The sequence below is a fragment of the Dermochelys coriacea genome, chromosome 9 (genome assembly GCF_009764565.3).
Source record: "Dermochelys coriacea isolate rDerCor1 chromosome 9, rDerCor1.pri.v4, whole genome shotgun sequence".
NCBI lineage: Eukaryota > Metazoa > Chordata > Testudines > Dermochelyidae > Dermochelys > Dermochelys coriacea.
The window spans coordinates 21,564,322-21,589,059 of NC_050076.1; the positions used below are offsets into that span (position 1 = coordinate 21,564,322).

The 24,738-nt window shown below is 41.9% G+C and overlaps 2 long non-coding RNA genes across 4 annotated transcripts in view; both read right to left on the reverse strand.

The window, feature by feature from the left end:
* The window catches only part of LOC119861459, a 60,604-nt gene that overhangs the window by 6,943 nt on the left and 28,923 nt on the right, over positions 1-24,738 (reverse strand). The window lies entirely within an intron of this gene.
* On the reverse strand, positions 21,294-23,657 carry LOC122455856. The gene is made up of 2 exons (XR_006274359.1): positions 23,587-23,657; positions 21,294-21,548 (listed from the first exon to the last, which is right to left on the reverse strand). It is a non-coding gene; the product is annotated as an uncharacterized LOC122455856 (long non-coding RNA).

Here is a 24,738-nt window from a genome sequence, read left to right on the forward strand (position 1 = left end):
GAGGATGGTGTGGATTGCACTCTCAGCAAATTTGCGGATGATACTAAACTGGGAGGAGTGGTAGATACGCTGGAGGGGAGGGATAGGATACAGAAGGACCTAGACAAATTGGAAGATTGGGCCAAAAGAAATCTAATGAGGTTCAATAAGGATAAGTGCAGGGTCCTGCACTTAGGATGGAAGAATCCAATGCACCGCTACAGACTAGGGACCGAATGGCTCGGCAGCAGTTCTGCGGAAAAGGACCTAGGGGTGACAGTGGACGAGAAGCTGGATATGAGTCAGCAGTGTGCCCTTGTTGCCAAGAAGGCCAATGGCATTTTGGGATGTATAAGTAGGGGCATAGCGAGCAGATCGAGGGACGTGATCGTTCCCCTCTATTCGACACTGGTGAGGCCTCATCTGGAGTACTGTGTCCAGTTTTGGGCCCCACACTACAAGAAGGATGTGGATAAATTGGAAAGAGTACAGCGAAGGGCAACAAAAATGATTAGGGGTCTAGAGCACATGACTTATGAGGAGAGGCTGAGGGAGCTGGGATTGTTTAGTCTGCAGAAGAGAAGAATGAGGGGGGATTTGATAGCTGCTTTCAACTACCTGAAAGGGGGTTTCAAAGAGGATGGCTCTAGACTGTTCTCAATGGTAGCAGATGACAGAACGAGGAGTAATGGTCTCAAGTTGCAATGGGGGAGGTTTAGATTGGATATTAGGAAAAACTTTTTCACTAAGAGGGTGGTGAAACACTGGAATGCGTTACCTAGGGAGGTGGTAGAATCTCCTTCCTTAGAGGTTTTTAAGGTCAGGCTTGACAAAGCCCTGGCTAGGATGATTTAACTGGGACTTGGTCCTGCTTTGAGCAGGGGGTTGGACTAGATGACCTTCTGGGGTCCCTTCCAACCCTGATATTCTATGATTCTATGATTGCTTCGGATACTGATATCCTTTATTTAAACTTCTACCCTCCCTTTCCAGCTGTTCTGAAATATTGAGTTTGTAACTACAACATCATCAAGTATTTCAAATTGAACTGATTGGATTTTGGGCCATATAAATAAAGCAACAGATATTAGAGCCACAGACATTCCCAAGCAAATATCATCCATTTCCTTGAAAGAATGAACAGAAATGTGGTTATTATACCTAACTAGGGTGACCAGATGTCCCATTTTTAAAAGGGACAGTCCCGTTTTTTGGGACTTTTTCTTATATAGGTGCCTATTACTACCCACTCCCTGTCCTGTTTTTTCACAGTTGCTATCTGGTCACCCTATATCTAACCAGAAATGGGATCGTGAGCCGGAGCATTTCACATGTAACAAAACATGGCACAAAATGAAGATGCTTAGATGCCAAATTTTATGTAATTTCTTGTGTGATTTTAACACAAATTAAAGAACTCATTTGTACATTTGCAAATAATTTTTATACAGCCATAAATTTAAGCTTATAGAAAACATACCCTGCCTTCCCCAATCAATTATATGAAACAGGGCACGTAGCAGCAAAAAACATAGTAGCTATGGCTGGGGTAGGCAAGTGGGCACTAGAGGGTGTCTGTAGGTAACTGGGTGAGCTAGTGGCTGGGGAGTTGGAACCGGAGTTAGGGGGCTGCTGGGAGAACAGAAGTTGGGTGGGTGCCTCGGTTTGCTAGAAAGGTGCCTGGAAAGCCTAGGAGTATAGGGAGGGGGCAGCAAGAAGCCTGGTGTAGCTCTCTGAGGCCTGAGGCAAGCCGGGGCCAACCCTGGGCTCCTCATCTTCTGGTGTGGAGGGGGGTTGCTGCTGCCCATATCACTGCTGTTTCCTCCAGTTGCTGCCACTTCCATTGTCTGCTCCTGGCTGCTCCTTTCAGGCTGTGATCCAACAGGGCAAACAGTCAGAAGGGAAGCATCTGCTTGGCTTCGCAGTGGCCCCTTATGTCCAGAAGGCACAGCTGCAATCAAATGCCTGCTGCCTTCCCACAGCTCAGTTGGATGCATGGCTATCTAACTGAGATACATACAGATGTGCAGCATCATGCCAGATGCAAGATACATGACAGCCACATTGAAAAAGGGTTATACCAAGATTATCAAAATGCATGCGTAAAGCTAGATACTGAAATCTATATTGGGGCACCTAAATAATTTGATTTGCAAAGGTTCTGCGCACCCACTTAACATTCCTCTTAACTTTAATGGCTCAGCACACATGATTTATTGCATGGTAATTATGACATTTGTTGCTTTGATTTAAGCATCTAACTTTAGGCACCCACATTTGAAATTTTTGGTCTTTGCCTATAAAATGCCTGAGGAGGAAGGGAGGGAGGGAGAGAGACAGAAAGTACTAGGAATAACTTGGTACTCCTCCTAAATCAAACTGAACCCAACACATGAAATCCAGAACCAGACCCTGGATTTATTATACAGACTAAAGAACTATAAGAAGTTTCCACATCACTATGACCTATGACAACAAATGGCCAACAAGGAGGAAATAATAGCAGTACAGAAAAATATGGAGATTAATTTATCTTTCTTTTTATTATCAAATGTCAAAGTGAAGGTGCGCACACAAACACACACACATACACACGTCATAACAGCACTGAACAATTATCCAAATTAATGGCATTGTGATGGGGTGGACTAAGCGTAAAGGCCCCCTGCTGGAGGCCTCAGTGTCCTGCCACAGCCATCACAGAAAAGGAGCACCAGGGGAGTCCTCCAAACAACCAATCAGAAAGGCAGCAGGGGAAGCGGCCAGTCAGGGTCCAGGAGGGCCATATAAAAGGAGTTGCAGAGCCAGAGACAGTCAGTTCATTGCTGGAGCAGTAGTTCTCAACCAGGGGTACATGTACCCCTGGGTGTACGCAGAGGTACATCAACTCATCTAGATATTTGTCTAGTTTTACAACAGGCTACATAAAAACACTAGTTAAGTAAGTACAAACTAAAATTTCATACAGACAATGATTTGTTTATACTCCTCTATGTACTTACATTTCAGTGTATAAGAAGGAGTACTTGTGGCACCTTAGAGACTAACAAATTTATTTGAGCATAAGCTTTCGTGAGCTACAGCTCAGTTCATCGGATGCATTCAGTGCCTGGAAAGGTTGGGAGCCACTGAGCTAGAGGATGCAGATAGTGTTCCTGACTGGCCAAAGGGAACTGCAGCATCACATCAGCTCAGTGTGGGCAGCAAGGAAGAGCTCCTGGCTGTCTCACTGGCTGCTGGGTCTGAACTTAAATGAGCCCTGCGGTAAGGGTGAAGGTTTGGCGAAGTCTGGGGCCTGTGGGGAAGTGGCCCAGGGATTGAAAGCTGTGTAGTTAAAGGGACATGGTGGCACATGGTTGCTATTCTTAGGGTCCCTGGGCTGGGACCAGGAGTAGTGGGTGGACCTGGATTTGTCCCTCCCATCCCCCAACCCCCCTAGGCCTACACTCGGATAGCAATTAACCTCCAGAAGGGGAACTGAACTACTTAGTGGCCCAGCAAGAGAGCTGGGGGCAGAGTAGACCAAGAGGGCAAAACCATTGCCTCCAGGGAGGAAGCCCTGGGGGTATGGCCCAATATCAGGGCTAGGACTATTTAAAGACCTCAGACACACCTGACCAGAAGGGGTGCTTGCAAGAGATGGGTGCCATGCCATTACAGGCATCCTTAACATTTGAATGAGAAAGAAAGATTTACCATTTTGTGCTGCTAAAAGAAACTGTAGAGCGAGGTTCAAGTTGCAAAATTAGGACCCAGGATTTCAAATACACCATGGGTAGAACTATTGTGTAGGCCTAAGACCTGATTAACTCCCTCCCCCCACACACACACACATTAGATTCAAGGATTTTAGTTCAGTCCAGTGTAAAGTCTGCTAAAAGGGGCCATTAGATGTGTCTAATTTTGAACACCATCAAAGTTTTAAGATGCAGGTTTGGTCCCAACTCCACTTCTGTTCCTATTACAGTAGTGCCCAGAAGCCCCACTAAGATTAAGGTTCCATTGTACTGGGAGCAGTACCAGCTTTTTGTAAGACGCTCCTGGCCCCTAGGAGCTTACTGGTCTAGGTTAAGAAAATTAAGTCAGTAGTTGTGTGTGTGGCTGTATGAACATATACTTTTTAGTAAAACTGGAGAGAAGTGGATCTTTCTAAAAAGCAAACAAATTACTTCTGCTGCAGCTGCAGAACATTCAGGGTCAATACATCTCAGATCTTAGCTTGGCAGTGACCTGACAATTCAAAGGCTGAAATTTACAGTCTTCCTGAAAAAGTTCTATGAATTACTTTATGACTCTAGCATTCTTTGCATGGAACAAAAATGTCAAACACACAAGGATTCAATAAGCTCTTTTGCATCAAATGCAAGTAAAACCCTCTCAGTTTTCACTTTCAAGGAGATCTACAACATAACTAGGAGCCAGAACCAGCAGAGGGAAAACATTCCTATTCAACACCACTTGTAAATTATGCTTATTTTTTTTTTAGGACAGTACAAAACAGGGAGATTGCTTTTGCTGCAACGTATTACAAGGGTATTTCAACATCAATTTGTTCTACTATTCAGCATACATATGCACACACACACACACACACGGAAACCTATATAGAAACAGACAAATATGTGACATATGATAATCTCCTATCAAAAGCATCTTATCACAATATACTGTGCTTACACTTTTAAAAAATACCAATATATTCCAGTCTGCCACAAAGACTTCTACATCATTTTAAATGGAACAATGTGATACTGTAATCTGATATTTGAAGTCAGTCCTAGGGGAAGCCCAGTACAACACAGTCTAGGAAGCAGGTGGTGGCGGCAGGAGCTTGAGAACTGGGGAGACACCAGCATCTAAAGAGTAGGACTGGTGTGCTGCCAGAAACAGGCACTAGACAGTTGCAGGTGGAAGGACTCCAAGTCAGTAATGGCAAACATAGATGTGAGGTTTCAGAGTAGCAGCCGTGTTAGTCTGTATTCGCAAAAACAAAAGGAGTACTTGTGGCACCTTAGAGACTAACAAATTTATTTGAGCATAAGCTTTCGTGAGCTACAGCTCACTTCATCCGATGAAGTGAGCTTAGCTCACGAAAGCTTATGCTCAGATAAAATTTGTTAGTCTCTAAGGTGCCACAAGTACTCCTTTTGTTTTTATAGATGTGACGGGAGATGGAAGTAGGCAACAGGATGGAGTAGCAAAGGAAATCCCAAGAAAGAGATGGGGGAAACAGAAGTCTAGAAATGAGTGAGGAGAGAAAGGGACTTGCCTACCAGACACTATCATGATAGTGCTGTGAACTGGCAGAGTATTTTGAACATCACCTCTGGGAGGCCAAAAGCAGATACTGATAATTCTGTGTGTGGAAAAAGGCAGTCGGCTATGATGTTACTGACCACACACACACACAACACATAGGTAGCAGGAGGCTGGTAGTCTTCTTGGAGCCTTACCTGCTCTGATCCTATCTATCTTGCTGTTGGTACTTTAAGGAATTAAATACCTCCTATTAGGAACTTCTATGGCCCTCATCTCTTACTATCTGAGCATTTAGCATACAAGCCCTACTGGTCAAAATACTAAGCCAGCAGAGCTTTAACTGTTTGGAGACATGCTATCCCTTATTGTGCAATAAAAACCAAGCATTGAGCTAATCAAGTAGTGACGGTCTAACATCCACTCAGGCAAGTGGTCAGATTTCTCTTATACTTAGATACCAGTCCTTAGTGCTAGGCAACAGGTTCTGTATGAATTCAATAGATGGATTAAATCAACACATTTAATTCCTAGGCCCCAAAACCCAAACAATGATTTGGAGGCATGCCCTTCATTTCACTAAACCGCACCCATTATTTAGCAAGGAATATACAACATAGGGAACAATGAGTGCCCTGCAGTAGAAGAAAATAACGCTCTCTTTAAACCTAGGACTAATTATATCCATAGCTGCCAAAGATCCAATGCAGTCTATTACAGTGTCCCTTTAAAGTCCCTGGCACAACAAGCTAGAGGTGGCTGATTGACCTACATGGACGGATCAAGTCTCTGCCCATTCCTTCACATGACCTTGTTGGCCAACCTGCCTGTGCTACTCAATCTCAGACTGTGCTATCAGCTCCATGCCTGTAACCTCCCAAAGCAGCCAGTTCAAGTCCCATCCATGAGCAGAAAACCCTGGTGTTTAGTCTTTCTGAACAATTTGGTCTTTCCCTTGTTACTGTGAGAGTATACTGGGCAATAGTGATAGATATAATGAAGCCATAAAAGCCATTCCTACTGTAAAATCCTCACTGGTTTGGCTCCCACCCACACCCCACAGTAAAACAATAAATACAGAACACTCCCTCTAGAGTTTTCTTTTATTCAGCAGAACTCCTAATTTGTCACTTTTTCTGAGAGGTAGCTATGCTAACAATACATTAACAGGTCTTTTAAAAATGGCCATGAGTTTCCAAATATACTTGTAATTTCTCCCGGCCCACAGGGAGTGCCTGTATTTACTACTTTGTCTCATACGCACATTCTCTCAAGTCATTCTTTGTTTCTAGCAGCATCACTGTTGCTCCTGGGTACAAAATTGGTTATATGAATTGGTGCTCAAACAGTCCAAGTGTGATGTAAACACTTTTTTGTCTCTCAGTTCATTGGGCTATTGAATATGTCTCTTACTCTTGTCCCTCTACAAGAACGGTTTGCTTTATTTATTTTTTTCCATGGAGGAGTCTGACAAACCAAGCAGTAGCTACTGTTTCTATTACATCTAAAGCTAGCAGAAGTGTGAGGGCTTGCACTGGAGGAACAGAGTAAAGCAATAAGCAGAGAGTTACATATAGGCAAGAAAGGTCTCATTATTGTGTCAACAAGATCGGTATACAACTCTCCTTACATTGCTGTTAGGATCTCTACTATTGTGTGGTTATTACAATAGCTGTGTAACAATGTGTTTTTTTCTGGGAAGGAGTTACAAGCATTCTTGTCATTTCACCTCTCATGTGAGACTACACAAATAGGCTCAGCTGGAAAGACTGTAAATTCAATCTCATAGCTTCTAATGGGAGTGTCTACTGATGATGCATATACTATCTAATTTCTTGGCTGAGTGACTGGAGGCATGAGTAAAGAATGGAAAGGAAAACATTTGACCCTACTTCCAGTTATACCTTCTGTCTAGTAGGGCTGGGCTAATAGATCCTGGATACCAGACTAGTGTCTGAATGCTTTTGTAGATTTTAAAATAATCTAAGGGCATTTCTAGCAAATTCTCCCTTTGTAGACCATTAGCTTTCTGTGAAAGAAGCTGAAAAGTCAGCCCCCTAAATCCAATAAACACACAAGAGCTGTACACATAGCTAATCATCCTCTGCAAGCCAGAGCCATCTCTGCAGAGACTCCGTTCTTCCATGCTACATCTTATCTGCCTGTAACTTTAGATTGGCTCCCCCTGATAACCATTTCTCCTCAGCCTCACTTAAAAAAGTGTTGTTCTATTGCAACCAGGGACCTTTGCTCAGAAGTTAATACATTTGAGGCTGCATTAATGTCTGATTGGATGTCCAGCATACATGACTGAAAGTTGATGTATATCCCCTTCCTTGCCACACATCAATCCTGAATTTGTCGTTCTTCTGCGGGATCCAGGGAATCACACAGTAGAAAGACAGCTGACCCCTCACCTAGACACCCCACACACAGGCAGGGACAGATCTGTATGCAGATGGTGACTTCTACACACGTCCGGGGCTAGGGAGAGGAACGATTGAGACTCCTGTGAATATTTTCTGTTATACTTATAGGTCCCAAATCCTCAGCTACAACTGCAAGTAAGATGGAGGAGTACAAAGATACCTCTGAGCCTCCTTTGTGCTCACCTGAGCTTGGGCTGATCCAATACCTGGCCAGTCCTCTGGTATAGATTAGAATAGCCTGAGGGGTGATCTACATTGTACCAACAGACATCAGAAGCACCAGTAATGATCTCTATGCCAGTATCAATGGCGGGAGGCACCACTATGCAAATTCTACATCAGTGGTTTTCAAACCATGGGTCATGACTCAGAACTGGGTCACGGTGACTCTGGTCAGCACCACCGACCAGGCCATTAAAAGTCCCATCAGCAGTGCTGCCCAGCTAAGGCAGGCTAGTCCCTACCTGTTCCAACATTGCACTATGCCCTGGAAGCAACCAGCAGCAGATCTGGTTTCTAGGCAGGGGGGCCATGGAGTTCTGCGCACTCTCCCCACCCCGAGCACCAGCTCTGCACTTTTCTAACATGTCTCTAAGGTTGAATTTGGGTCATTTACCTGCAGGATGCTTAACCCTTTCTGGCCATGCATCATATTTTTGTAAGATTTGTTGCAATTATATAACAGTGGTAGCAACAATGAGTTGCATGGTCATATTCTAACCCGATACCATCACAGGAGGAGGTGATTTTTAAGAGCTTGCACTGTACAGATCTCTCTCTATACAGCATAAGACAATATAATTTTGGAGTTTACACTTCAAAGGAGGGGTGCACGTGAGTGCTGGGTAAATCCCCACTTGAATCTTCCCACATAGAGCTGATTTTAGTCCGTGTCTGCAGTAGGGTGACCAGACAGCAAGTGTGAAAAATCAGGACAGGGGGTGCGGGGGTCATAGGAGACTATATAAGAAAAAGACCAAAAATCGGGACTGTCCCTTTAAAATCAGGACATCTGGTCACCTTAGTCTGCAGCTGGGTGTGGCCTTACCTGTGTATGTGCTAGAGAAGGCTTGAGGGCCTGGCACAGCAAGGACAGGGTGAGGAAGCCCAGGCTGGTGGAACAGCCGGGCTCAGTGGGACCCCAGTATATCAGGTAGCATCCCGGACTGAGGGGTCCAACCCATCACAATGGTATCAAATGAAATTAAATATCTGGAACCTTGCCATAAGTAATGGATGATGATCACTGTAGCTATTATCTCCATTTTACAAGTGGGGATACTGAGATAGAGACTGGCTTGTCCAAGAGCATGGGACAAGTAAACGGAAAAACTAGAAATAGAGCCAACAAAATGGAGCTTTCTGAAGCAATCGGAAAAATAGCAGAATGTGAAGGAGTTTAAATAACTTGACACAAAGCAGAAAAAAAATTTCTTGTATCTAACTGAATTTGTCATGGACTGTTCAACAGACTAAGCAGATTTATGTTTGAATCTCTTTGGACTATTTGGAACTGGCTGATCTGCAGAGACCATAGGTATGGCCTAGGAGAAAGCATGTTTATGTGCATGCATGCCCAGCTTAAATATCACCTTTGTATTCCCCTGATCTTGGTGGTGCTCCATACCAGAGCGATGCCTCTGATGGTTGCTCTAGCTACCAACAGCTCAAGGGGGCCAAAAGTGCAGCCAAGGATCCATGGTGCGTAGATGTGTTCTGGCCACCCTCCTTTTTCCTGCCACCAGCAAAGAGGAAGCATGACATAAGAGCCTCTACACTGGCTCTACACCACTGCAGGTTCACCTTTGCACCACACTAAAGAATCTGATCCCTTACATTGATAAAGTAGAGACGCTAGATTATATGGACAAAGCTTTACTTCGTTCCTCAGAGATACAAGGGTTTGTGACTCACCTTATGAGCTATAGACATAAATTGTAAATAAATTCTACAGCACTAAGTTTATTTCTAGTCTTAAAAATATAAAATTTCTGAAAAAAGTGTTAGTTATGAATGTGCTCTCTACAAGCAGATTTCCTCCATGTGCCGTAACTACTTTATTGCTGTAGAGAATATAGTTCCACCTAATCCAACCCACAGCTACAGCAGCTGTGCTCAGCAGATATATCCATTTGTATGAGATTTCCTTAAATGAATACCAAGCAGTAGTGTTCTGTTAGCAAGAGTGAAAACCCAGTTAGCAAATTTTAGTGGCTAACTGTTAAGCATGTATACAAGACTCAGTGAAGCCATTAAGAGATAAGTATAGGAATCTAAAGTCACTGATGCCAAGAATTTAGATTCACAATTCAAAGAGAGAGTGGATATTTATATCAATAGTTAATGTTATCAAAAGGGAATTGGAAGGGAGATAAGGATTGGTTCAAACTTTGAAACATTTCCTAACTAGTAGGAATTAGGAGGCGACTTTCAAGGGGGGCAGATTATACTTACTCTTTCTATTGTGGGGTTTCTTGCACTTTCCTCAGAAACATCTGGTCCTGGCCCCTGTCAGATAGGATACTGAACTGTAAGACTCATGGGTTGATTCAGTATGGTAATGGCCACATTCAAATGACAATGTTTTAAGAGCACAGCAGAGCAGGAACTATTCGTGAGAAATTTAGAGACTGGTCAAAAGTAAAGACTAAGAAGAATTCACAGTTCCCAAATTATAGCCAGAAAGTGAGGAGATTGCTAGGGTAGACTTTTCATACTTGTTTCTGAATGTGAAAGCAGCATGGGGCCTAACAGCAAATTATGTTTACATATTTAAAATAGATTGAGGAAGAATCCGGGTAACTGGAACCAACCTGGCAGGATGATCTTCTGCAAGCACCAGGAAGCCAATAGTCTCTCAGTCTCCCTCTCGCATCCCCCAAGATCCTCCTGTGGTGCAACCCAGTCACCTTCTTCCTTCTCCCTGGACACTACAAGCTAGCTGTCTAGCTGCACAGGCAGCTTCTGCAATCACAGCATTTCTGAAACTCTAGTTTTGTTTTGTAACCTCATCCATCTCTACTACCCCCTGGTTCCGACCGCACCCTTTTTCTCCATTGCAGCATCTATCCTGTTCCTCCTTCCCTCTCCTGGTGGCCATCACCCCTCTACAGTTCCCATCAGCTTTATCTCCTCTTCTTCATCCTGATCTCTCCCTTCCTCCCAGCAGCACAAATCCAGATCCCACAGCCACACCAGTCTCTGCCACTTCCTGCGCCACCTCTGGTGACATATGCTCAATCCTGGCCTCTCCCTCCATCCTGGACCATCTCCAACTCCTACCCCTCCACTTCCCCCTACCACCATTCCTAAACTCATGCCCATGCCCATGCCCATCCCCTTCACGCTCCCTCACCCTTCCCTGCTGTCTCTGGAACACCCCTCCATCTCTTTTAAAAAAAAAAAAAATCACAGCCATACACACACCCTCTTCATATCCGACTCCTCCAGAGACTTGGATTCCTTTTTCAGACACTGCATCTGCCGTTTTCCTCTCTTATTCAGGCCTCTCCTTTTCTTCCAGCCCTGGATCAGACCATGAGGATGGAGAGGTGGTTAGGCTTCTCCTCTCCCATTCCTGCCACTTCCTTCCCTTCCCCTTTCTCTCCTGTTTTAAATAGCTCAGAACCCTAATCTTCGCTTGTCTCCATCTCCAAATTGCTGCCATTTACCAGCCACCCACCTACTCCTCATCATCCTTCCTCTCTGATCTGGACTCCTGGCTCTCTCTTCTTCTTGTTACCAATTCAGGTTCAGTCTTATTTAGTAATTAAAGAGACCTCAGGTACACAAACGTGATTGGTATTTATGAATTAATTATTAGCACATAACAGGCATATATGTTATCAATGACAAGTATGAGACTGATGACAGTGCTGTCTAGTTTGACTCATTGCCCACAATTGGACCTTATGATAGGTACCTTGTTTACAGATTCATTTTAGGTTGTTTCTTCTTCTCATATATAAACAGATTTTTCACACATTTCATAAACTTCCAACTGAAAGATCAGCATCTGGCATTTATTGTTTGTACTATTTATATTTAGATGTACATTTCCAATAAATACATTAAATTTGTCAACTTAACATCTAAGTCTTGTGGTTACTACATTCCTTGAAAAATCATGTACTAAGTGACACAGGGCAGTATGTTAAAGTTATTTTATATCTTTTGCAAACCGGCATTTTTTCCCCTTCATACACTAGTCTAACAGCAGTCTCAAAGCACCTTGGGATCTTGGTGTACTTACTAGGTATTAGGCCTAAAAGAAGGCTCACCAGTCAATACTCTCCTCACATATCATCTGTGATCTCAGCTTCCATATTGATGACCCATCCGAACCCTTCACTGCATTTTTCCTCACCCACGTGCTTTATGATGACCTGCAGCGCTGGTTCAGCGCTCCCACTGTTCTTGGGCCCTCACCAAGCACTGCACTTTCTCTGATCTCTGTTGCCAAGTTCTTCCTCTCTGACCTTCACCACGTATCTTTCACTACCACCCACGCATGCATGCACACATACACGCACCCTGTAACTCAGCCTGTGAATTTCAGTCCAACAACATATATGGCTTTGTCTACTCTCAGCCCTCTCCTCCTTTCTTCCATTCACACAGATGTTGATTTTCTCCATGCTTCACTCTCCTACATCCTTGACACTTTTCCCCATCTTGCCCATTGTAAGGTCTGTTCTGCCAACCACCAGCCCGGGATCACTCCCTATATCCACTTCCTCCACTTTTGCCCTTACCCTGTGGAACATCTGCAGCAGAAATCCTGTGACCAGGCTGACTTCCTCCACTCTAAATTTGCTCTCTCCTCTTTCACTTCTGCCATCTTCCTACCTGAAGTACTCTACTTCTGCAACTTAATTGAATCCCATACTCACAACATCAGCTGCCTTCTCACCAACTCCGAAGAGTGAGTCAAACCCTCCCCACCTCTTTTCTCCACTTCTCTCTCTGCACAGGACCTTGCCAAGAAAAAAAATGGCTAAGTATATTACCTTCCCTCTCCCCAAATTTTCTCCCCCACCTTCTCCTCCTAAAATTCTTTCTTCCTTCTACTGTCACATAGACACAAGTTTCTCATCTACTCTCCTCCTCTAACCCTTCTATATGCTCCAGTGATCCCATCCCATCTTCTGATCTCCCTCATGCCCATACTCATTCCCTTCCTTACTCTTCTCAACCTCTCATTCTCCTGGGGCTCTTACAACTCACAATACAAGCATGCTTTAATCTTTCAATCTAAAACAAAAACCACACTTCAGCCCATTTCACTCTCCAACTACTCCACCTTCCTACTCCCTTTCTCCTCTAAGCTCACTGAATACAGTCTACAATTGCTGTCTGAAGTTCCTCTCCTCCAGTTCTGTCCTAGACCTTCTCTAATCTACCTTTTTCTCATTGCATACTACTAAAACTACTTGGGCTAAAGTCTCTAATGACCTCTTCACTAAAGCTTAATATAGCTCACAAAAGGTAATAAAGAGACAAGGTGCAGTCATTGGGTCTCATGGGAAAAGCTGCTGGGAGGGATTAATGTTACTTTCAGAGGTTAAAAAAAGTGATAAATGATAAAAATATTAATTGCAAATGGCTTCAGTTGGAAGCCTGATCACTCTGCACAACAGGATAAGGATATTGTCATGGCCGAAAGCAATCAATCAATCTTAACTGCATCCTGACACAAACAGTGCTTTGCAAGAGAGTGGGAATTGAGGAAGTGAAAGAAGTAGTCACCTGTTTTTCAGCAATGTCATCCTTTACATTTAAATACAGGAAGAGTCTGAGGGAAACAAAAAGAAAAAGAGGATGGAGTCTATTGCATGAAGGCACCACCATTTATAGAAGCTTGAAATGTTGTTAGTGTTAGGAAGTAAAATAATCAGGAAGAGCATAACACAACTTTGTGGCAAGTTTCTTCTGTGAAACAATAAAAAGCCTGCACAATAGAAGGCAAGAGCCTTGGAAACGAAGTTGAGAAATGTTTTGACATAAAGATAATACAAAAAAATAAAAGGTAGAAATACTTGGGGAGAAATAGCAATTGAAAGGAAAACAATTTATATGTAACAGAAGCTTCTGTACACATTCAAAGCATGAAGTGGGCTAGGTAAACTCTTGTTGACACATGAAGAGCAAAAATGCACTGAAATTTATCAACTTTAAGCATCAGGTCTGAATTATTCTTAAATTGTCCCAACTTTCATTTCAACTCTATACGATTGTTCTTTTAAAAAAGGGCTGTTTAATTTCTCTAAGAAAAAACACACTGAAAGCTAGAAATAACTCTATCATTAAAACTCCCCTACAATAATAGAAACTGCAGAAAAGCTCTCACAAAATGAAAGTAGTCCTGAAAATAATAATTTAAGCTCCTATCCTGCAAATACGCAGAACTCAGTGTGATTACTCACACACTTATGTCAAAAGAAAAGGAGTACTCGTGGCACCTTAGAGACTAACAAATTAGTACTCCTATGAATAAAGGAACACAAATGCATAAATGTTTGCAGGATTGGGGACCTTCGCATACAAACAGTACAGTCTAAATGAAGAGTGGAGTGTTGTTTGACAGAACATGAAATTCAGATTCATATAAAAATGATCAATTATGTGAAACTCAATTACTTAAAACATTAACAAAAATTAAATTAAGCCTCTTAAAAGCTTACTTGCAAATATATTTTAGTAGATTGCTAGGAGGTCTCTATATACAGGCCATTGCAAATGTGACTCAGAGCACAACCCTAGAATGGAGTTACTACATGAGTAAATCTGCAGGAATGGGCCGAAATCCTCACCAGCTATTACTTTGATCCAGTTCATTTATGTATCACCATCAGATTTCCACTACTGGCTCAATCCAGTAGACAGTAGGTGTATCAGTACACAGCACTATTTTTTTTGCATATCCCCTAGAATAAGCCACTTATGTACAAGTCAGATATCCAGAGTAACAATGACTGCTGCTTCTCCCATTACACTGGATTGCACAGAATTTGCTCTTACCTACTAAAACCCTGCACAGCCTGTGGCAGTTATGGTTTGGGTAGCAAGAAAAAGGGACATGTTAAGCCTTAAAGGGGCTGTCTCAGGGCTCCATTATTTCACATCCTAGATTTTCAAAACAATTATGCAGAAGTTATGTGGGTATGTGGACTCATCTTTTGACTAAAACAAATGGAGTCCTGCCTCCTATTTTGTGCAGAGGAACTGAGCCAGTGCTGCTGTGAAAAGACACTCAGCACCCTTAGAGGAATGGAGCTGGTTTTACCTCCAGCATCAAATTTTGCTCCCAGTTAGGTCCGACACAAAACCCGTTCAAATCAATGGAAAGACTTCCACATCCAACAGGCTTTGGATTAGGCCCTTACAATGGTGTAAATGTGGAGTAACTCCTATTAAATCATTTGAGCTACACCCAGGTAACTAGAGCCCTGTGCAGATACAAATTTATATCCCCAGATGAAGATATAAATCAGTATCAGCGGAACCACAGGGCTCTCCCAGGAACTGCAGCGGCGAAAGGAGGAGAACATGGGGCCGCGGCTCCAAGATTTATCACTGTGGATATCCACATCTGCAGATATAAATTTGTATCTGCACAGGGCTCTACAGGTAATAGAGCAGAATTTGAACATAAGAACGGCCATACTGGGTCAGACCAAAGGTCCATCTAGCCCAGTATCCTGTGTTCCAACAGTGGCTAATACCAGGTGCTTCAGAGGGAATGCACAGAACAGGTAATCATTAAGTGATCCATCCCCTGTTGCCCATTTCAAGCTTCTGGCAAACAGGCTAGGGACACCATCCCTGCCCATCCTGACTAATAGCCATTGATGGACCTATCCTCCATGAATGCATCTAGTTCTTTTTTGAACCCTGTTATAGTCTTGGCCCTCACAACATCCTGTGGCAAGAAGTTCTACAGGTTGACTGTGCATTGTTTTAAATCTGCTGCCTATTAATTTCATTTGGCTCTAAGTAACTCATTTCTAGGTACAGGACTGCAGTTTTTACTTCTATGTTTTTCACCACATATTCTGCAGAAGTTACAGAGATGTTTCTATACTTTCCTAGCATAAAGAGAAAAGGTTTTATTTATTTTGATTAATAAAGACTTGCTTGGATAATGGTATTTGTAGCACTTGCAAATTTGAAACTATTGTAAATCTCCAAAGCTACCCTCCTTTAAATCTTTAAAAGCTCCAGGAGATTTTCAGTCACTTTAGATCTTGGGTAATGTGATTCGCCATTAATCCTAGTGCAGTTAGGAAACATTAAACACATTTGGTCTGCTAAAAATTTCTCGGTTTCATGTTTTCCACTATAGAAACTCCACTCATAGCTGTTGTCAACTTCATAGGAGGAGTTGGCCTTCATGATGTTATAAAGTGTTCTTGAAGCATTACAAAAGCAAAAATCATAATTTTCTGCAGGTATCATTTTCTCTGCCCAACTAAGCTTTTAATGTTTTCAGTAATGCTGATTTATTGGGATTGCTTAGGGATGCAGTGCTCAAAAGCATCTTTACTCATAAAATCTCAGTGACAGAGAATAACTTTTACATCTTTCAAACTGTCCATTGTGAAAGATTTTTTTTCATTACAATGACAGTGCTTAGAGATTTTCAGTGTAATATGGAATGATAACTCCCTCGAGACTCAGGCTGTGTCTGGTTAGGAACCAGTGAATTTGGCCATGTTCTTCAAGACTGATGAAATATTCTTGATCACGTAGTACATAAACTAAGTAACTTGCCTATTTGTCTGCTTGAATTTACACAGGGGTAGGCAAACTTTTTGGCCTGAGGACAACATTTGGATATGGAAATTGTTTGGCGGGCTATGAGTGCTCAGGCAATTGAGGGTTGGGGTGCGGTAGGGGTTGAGGGTTCTGGCTGAGGGTGTGGGCTCTGGGGTGGGGCTGGGATGAGGGCTTTGGGGTGCAGGAGGGTGCTCTGGGCTGGGATTGAGGGGTTTGGAGGGCAGGAGGGGAATTAGGGCTGAGGCAAAGGGTTGGGGCATGGGAGGGAATGAGGGCTCTGGCTGGGGGGTGCAGGCTCTGGGGTGGGGCTGAAGGGCTTGGGGTAAAGGATTGGAATTGATGGGTTTGGAGGGTGGAAGGGGGATCACGGCTGGGGAAGGGGGTTGGGGCATGGGGGGGGCTCAAGGGTGCAGGCTCCAGGCAGCGCTTTCCTCAAGCAACTCCCCGAAGCAGCAGCATGTCCCCCGCTCCAGCTAGTATGCAGAGGCACAGCCAGGCGGCTCTGCACACTGCCCCATCCAGAGGTGCCGCCCCCACAGCTCCCATTGGCCGCAGTTTCCAGCCAATGGGAGCTGCAGGGGCGGGGCTTGGGCAGCATGCAGAGTCCCCTGGCTGCTCCTACACATAGGAGCCAGAGGGGGGACATGCCAGCTGCTTCCTAGGAGCCAGGGCAGGGGCTTGCCCCAATCTGCACGACTCCACTCCCCAGAGGGAGCTCCAGGGCCAAATTTAAAGGTCTGACAGGCCAGATGCGGCCCGTGGGCTGTAGTTTTCCCACCCCTGATATAGAACATATTGGTAGTGAAATCCTGGCCCCATTGCAGTCAAGGGCAAAACTACTATTAAAGTCAAAGAGTCCACTATTTTACCCTAGAATTTTATCTGTACTAGGATATCTAAGAAAACTCTAGCTGCAACCACACCAGTAGTGAATGCTAGTAAGGATCATAAGTGTAATAAACAATTTTCAAACTAAAAAAATAGTATGGGCCATATCATGCCATTACTTTATAGACAGAAGTCCCAATGGATTTCATTGAGGACTTCTGCTTTAAAAAATTACAGTTCAATATGGCTTTACATTTGGAAAAGGAGAGTACAATAGGGCAGTAGGATTTTAAGACATTTCCTCAACCAATGTGACCTGCTGTCTAAGGGGTAAATTCACGATTTTCTGCGGAAAGACTGCAGAGATAAGATAGCACCATTCCTTTCAGAATTCTTAGTCTTCACACTTAAGTACTATGTGGGACATCCTGTCTTCTGAGATGGTATAACCTTGTGGAAAAAGCAGAGGTATAGAAGAATAAACCCATGCAAAGAGAGAAGGACCTCTGGCTCCTGCCCTAGAGTATGTGCAAGTGAGATGACCATGAGCTTATTCATGCTCCATTCCCCTGTGTTCTGTTTGGTTGCTAAATATGTTCATAACACTCATTTCAGTATGCATATATCCTAGAGCTTATGCCATTTGGAGCATAACACCTTGTTGAGCAGTAAGAAGTGCCATTATCAAGGATGACATCTGATCTATCCATTACTACTGACAGAAAAGCAACATACCACAAAATGAGATTGTCTAATAGTCCCCTTTTAGTAGCCTGGCAGATCTCATGAACCACTTTAGACTTTGGATAGGACTTCTGATGCGACTATCAGTTGCTTTCAAATCGGCTAATATAGGCATGAATGTACTCATCATGGTAACTCAGATCATCCTCTTGTTGACCTGTGAATCATGACCTAATCCTGGAGAGGATTTGAGACAAGCTTAATTCATATAGCGTGTAAGAAATTGCTTTTAATAATTAAAAGTGATACCAATATAGCAGAGCTGCAAATAGAAAAACATGCAGCCTAAACATTAACATTAGGTAGGCTTGTTAATAAGCTATGGTTTAGTGAGGCTTATAATAGCCTAACAGTTATAAGTTTTATTATTAGTGATATAAGAGTTAGCATAAGCAGTTTGACCTACAGTTATAAGATTTAGCATAAATGCTTTTTTTAATAAAAAAGTTAATGATAAAAGAACAAAGCTAATGGAAATTTTGGGGATTTTTAGTCTGTGTAACCCTGAGGTTAACCTCATTAAATATATTATATTAATTATATTTCTCTCTGGTGCATCTGGGCCCAGCCCCTTGCCTGGTTTCTCATGCTCCATCCCAAAAGGCAGCTATTGTTTTGCATGCTATGTTTTAGAATAGCCATGTCAAATTTCAATCAATAAATATTTGAAAGGTCACTTCAAGCTCTCTCCTACCTCTGTTGTCCCAGACATATCCCCTCATTAGTGAACCTTTGCAGTTTTATTACACTTTTGTCAGTCAACCATGATGACTCCTTGAACTAGCCATAGCTTTTTCAGAAAAAGTTTAAATTGTCAAGAACACTCTGACCAGGAAAAAATTACTACTCTTTTTTTTTTTCAAATGTTCTAGAGAAAAGCACTCTGGAAGATTATTCATTTCTAATGTTACAGATAACCAAATAAATGAATGTGCAGTTGTCACCATTGAAAAGTCAACATTTACTAGTGACTACCACCCCGCAATACTTAAGATACCATAGTTATTCCCTTTTGAAGGACTAGGGAAACAACTAGCATCTCAGTTACCACAGCTTGGTAAATTAAATGTTGATTTGTTCAATGGCAACCACTGCACATACTTTGGGACTAGTCAGGAGCACTACTCTGAGCCTTTGCAGTGGAGTAGGGGGAGTAAAAAGCCCCCTTACTTCACTGCACAGGCTACACACCACATAAGACCCTGAACAGTAGGAGAGAAAATGCTGCTGTTCAGCTGTTCCACTTCCTTCTATGCAAGTGGATAAGGAGAGGGTGGAGCAAAGGTCTTCCTCCCCATTCGTCAGTCACTGCAATGGAGCTGCCATGGAGGGAGAAATAACCTGTGCCAGCAAAAGAGCTGGAGCAGTTTGCTTCTTTCATTGGTCAAGAAGGACTGGATCATAAAGTTGCAATCCATCCCTACAGCATTGGATTCAAAGCCCATTAAAAACTCTGGGAGAATACATTCACTTCAAAAGGCTTTGGATCAAGAGCTATAAGAATTAATGTACTGTCTGTCAGTAGCACACATGGTTAAGAGGACATATCTAGTGGGGTTCCACAGGAGTCTGTCCTGCATCCAGTGCTATTCAATATTTTCATCAGTGACTTGGATAATGGAGTGAAGAGTATGCTTATAAAATTTGCAGATTATGCCAAATGGGGAGGCATTGCAAGCATGTTGAAGGACAGGATTACAATTCAAACTGACCTTGACAAACTGGAAAAGTGGTCTGAAATCAATAAGATGAAATTCAATAAAGACAAGAACACAGCACTACAATTAGGAAGGAAAACTCAAATGCACACAAATACAAAAAAAGGGGAACTGGGTGGACAGCAGCACTTCACAAAAAGATCTGGGGGTTATAGTGGGTCACAAACTCAATATGAACTAACAGTGTGATGTAGTTACCAAAAAAAGGCTAATATAATTCTGGGGTGTATTAACAGAACTTCTTTATGCAAATCAAGGGAGGTAATTGTCACACTATTTGGCACTGGTGAGGTCTCAGCCTACTGTGTGAAGTTCTGGTGCATGCTTTAAGAAAGATGTGGCTACATCAAAGAGTGAGATCAGAGGAAAGCAACAAAAAAAATGCTAAAAGGTTTAGAAAACCTGGGGTGATCAGACACCAAGTGTGAAAAACTGGGACAGGGGCTGGGGGGTAATAGGTGTCTATATCAGACAAAGCCCCAAATATCAGGACTGTCCCTATAAAATCAGAACATCTGGTCATCCTAAGAAAACCTGACCTATGAGGAAAGGTCAAAAAACTGAACGTGTTTAGTCCTGAATGAAGAAGACTGAGGGGACACTTGATAGCATTCATCAACTATGTTAAATACAATGATCAAATGTTCTCCATGTCCACTGGAGGTAGAACAAGAAGTAATGGGATTAATTTCCAGCAAGAAAGATTTGGGTTAGGGAAAACTTTATAACTATGGGGATTGTTAAGCACTGGAATAGGCTTCCGAGAGAGACTGTGGAATCCCTATCAGAGATTTTAAAAGGCTAGACAAACACCGATCAGGAATTATCTAGGTATACTTGGTCCTGCCTCAGCGTTGGGAGATGGACAAGATGGTCTCTTGAGGTTCCTTCCAACCCTACATTTCTAGGATTCTATGGCAGCACTGCATATATAGAATTAAATGTCCAAACTGTCTTCATTCCATACAACCTGCCTCAGAAAAATCCTCTATCTCAAACCAAGATCTATTGACACAGTGCAGCCAAGAGGATCTGAGCACCATCATTGCCATAGGAGGCAATAGAAGATGGATCAGTCATGTGCTTCGAATGGAAACTGATTCCATCACCAGAGTAGCAATAAGATTGACACCTGAAGGCAAGCAAAAATGAGGCCACTCAAAAACAACATGGCAAAGAGCTGTGGAAGCTGAGATGATAAACCTGGGGCACAGCTGGGGAACCCTTGAAAGACTTGTCAGAAACGGACAGCAGTGGAAGAGCTTCATCACTGCCCTAAATGCCCGAGGCATAATAGGAACATGATGATGATGAAGGCAAAGCATAAAAGCTACATTTTAAAAGTGCTAATAGAATCAAGAACCAAGTATCTGCTAGTAGGAAGTCCATTTCTTGAGCAGACTTAATGAAATAAATCAATTTCAATTATACATTATGTTGTTCCAGGTCAATGGACAGCAGCCTGTAAAGATTTCATTCCTGTCTCCGAGGCCACTCATGTAACCCAAGAAATTAACAGAACTGTAGACTGTACTACTTTCCAACAATCTTACTCAAAAGACTCAGTCATATTTTCATTGGCGATTAAAAATCCTAGATTAAATGCAGAGAATATATTCCTGAAACATGACTGATAATAAATTAATGAAAAAGTCAAATTCAAAGCTCTGAGTGCACATAGGTCGGCAGCTGGGCAGGCACAGAGCCCTATTGAAGTCCGTGAGGCTCCAGAAGGGTGCAGTAGTCGATCCACACAAAGTCAGTTGCAGGATTGGGGTTTAATATTGTAATACTGGTCTGTGGTCTGATCCAGCTCCTGTTGAAGACCAAAAAAAAAAACAACCCACACACCATCATCAATGGGGTCAAAAAATGTCCTACCTTTGAAATAGTTCATCCCCTCCCTGGATGCTGCTTAATCATCCCTGCCAATGCTCTCTTATTCCAGGGCTCATAATGCACCTGTCAAAGTCATTGTTGTTGGGGTTTTGGGGGGGGGGGAGGGAGAGGAGGGAAACTCAGATAGGAAAGTGTCATTCTCACACACTGCTCATTGTGCTGCATTATCAATATATGCCATAGATTTTTGCTTCTCAGAGCCTCACCACCACTCTTTGGAAGCACATGAATCCTGAGTAGATGGTATTTATCACAGGCTAAGAGGGAAAGTTTTATGGCAGCCCCTTGTAAAAAAAAAAAAAAAAAGCAGCATATCATTGATCAAAACACAGAGTGGATTTTTTCCAGAAAATTAAAAATAGGGTACAATTGCCGTGCCCTTGCATTCTTCCATTTCCTATGTTTGTTATATAGTGAATGACATCCAGCCAGCTAGTTTGGATTGTTCATGGTGTTGAATTGTTTCAGAGTAGCAGCCGTGTTAGTCTGTATCCGCAAAAAGGAAAAAGGAGTACTTGTGGCACGTTAGAGACTAACAAATTTATTTGAGCATAAGCTTTCGTGAGCTACAGCTCACTTCATCAGATGCATGCAGTGGAAAATACAGTGGGGAGATTTATATCTGTATGAGTTTTTTCATGAAGTTGATAGATTTCCACTCCATATGGCTAAATTCAGTGCCTTGCATAATGAATTGAGAACACACAGTCAGTACAGCAAAGCCAGCATTTTTAAAAATACTCCGTGCAATGTTTTAACACCACAGTGGAATGTTTATAACAGAAGAGACTACCAATAATATAACTTATTTAAATTTATCAAACACATTTAGATAAATATTCTGAAGCTATACAATCTGTACAGCTACATTTAAACTCCTAATGTTGGGAGTTAAATTTACTAGAGATCGCTTCCTAAATCCCAATCTGTATACCATAAAGACTCTTACTCAGATTCTTTAGTGCATTCTGATAATGGTTAAACTCTAAAGAAAAAGCCTTCAACCCTGAATATGACAAATACCATTTTATCATGGTGAGACATGTGGAACTCCTTTGAAAATGTACCCTTTGTTTTTCAAATAGTATTTGTTGCCCCCCCTTTTTTTTTGTATTCAATAAGCGACACAGAGAGTTTTTGACTACTTTTTACACAGAGCACAAATGAAATACATGTGAATCAATCCCATTAAACTTAAAGGTGAGTGCACTATTGCACCTATCCGATAGATGTATTATACAAAACCTAGATGCCTAGGTTTTATATCTAGATGTAAAAATGAAGTAACAATTGAATTGTAACTATTGGTTACAGAGCACAGATAGCACTTGCACAGCATTCTTTCTGCTCTCTTAACATAGGCTATGAGAGGTTTTGTTTGGTATTTAACAAATTAAAATTGAACTCTGCCCAGAATGAGCTGTGTTACTAACAGAGCTGTGCAAGTAACTGGTTTTTTGGTTCAGCCTAAAATATACATGTAGTGTGCACCCCATCTCAGGTCAACTCAAAATGAATTTTTTGGCAAAATGAAAAACCTGAAAAGTTTTCATTTCAGAAATGTTTCATTCAACCCATGTTTCATTTCATTTGAAGCTTTATTTAGAAAAAAAATAAAACTGAAGTAAAATTAAAAACAAACCCACAAGTCACTTTGAACCAAAGTTTAAATATTTTGTTTGAAAATGTCAAAATGAAATCTTTCTGCTATTTTGAAATTTTTCCCCAATCAAAATGACTCAGTAAACTCACCAAGTTTGTGAAGTGTTTTGGTTGACCCAAGATCTGAAAATAAAAGTTTTGGCCAGCTCCAGTTTCTACCGAAGTAATGGAGCTACACCCTTTACACCTACATTGAATTTCACTGTTCCATCATATGGAAAGCATGGATGAAATATCTTATTTTAATTCCAACATCATCTTAACTGTCTTTCTATACACATTACAGCTTATACCTAGATTTGCTCATCAGTCATTTCAATTTGCAGGTTGTCACACTTTTGCATTCTCCATGCATTTTGATCTGTACATTAAATTCAAGTAATACACAAAACACTCAGATGAATCCTCCCAAGTGTCATATGGTCTCCAGCAAAAGCCTAACTCACTTGGGGACAAAAGGTTCACTCAAAACATGACTCATATTTCCCCAGAAGATCGATGAATCATTATCTAGGTTAGTTTGTAATAGTTTCAGTTTCCAAGAATTTTCATATATGATACACACCGCCTTTCCCTCTCTAAATTGTTTGGCATTTGAAAGTCAGTGATTAAATACTGTAAAACCACTACAGAAGGGATGAACAAAACTCAGTCATGGTAGTAGAGGTAGTCTTTTAGCTAAAGGTCAAATTAAATTGTACTGCAGATTTTTAAAATGCTGCTTATTGGAAGTAATCCTTAGATCTGTTTTCACTCTACTTTGCTTGATTTACTTTTATTGCTCACTGATGTTAATAATGTTCTTATATATACTCACATTCTTTATTTCTTACTCTCTCATAACAGGACCTTTATTGCTCTTACTCAGTTAAGAATTAGAATCTGTTTTCATTTTATAGATTATGAAAAAATAAAGAAAAATGCATATGTGGTTTTACAAGAAATTTTATTTGGAGTAGAAAACAAGATGATCATCTCCTCGCGCTATACTTTATTTTTCAGTACATTTTAGAAACAGATTTCTAATACAGGAGTAATATCAATAATGTAGAATGGGCTATTAACTGTGCTTTTGATAGTGTTTAAGAATTCATTACACTTTAGTATTGAGGCATAATGAGAAAATTGTTCTGTAAGTATAAGTGAAGAGGTGCATTAGACTGAAGGACAGTATAACACTGGTATGAAAATAACCTGGTTCTGTGTACTAGGAACTAAGGGACAGATTTTTTTTTTAAAAGATAGTTAGGCACCTAACTCCTGGTTACATATACTAATGCAGGGGGTGGGCAAACTATGGCCCAAGGGCCGCATCTGGCCCTCCAGCCGTTTTAATCCAGCCCTTAAGCTCCAGTCGGGGAGCGTGGTCAGGGGCTTCCCTGCTCTGCATGGCTCCTGGGAGCGGCAACATGTCCCTCCTCTGGCTCCTACAGGTAGGGGCATCC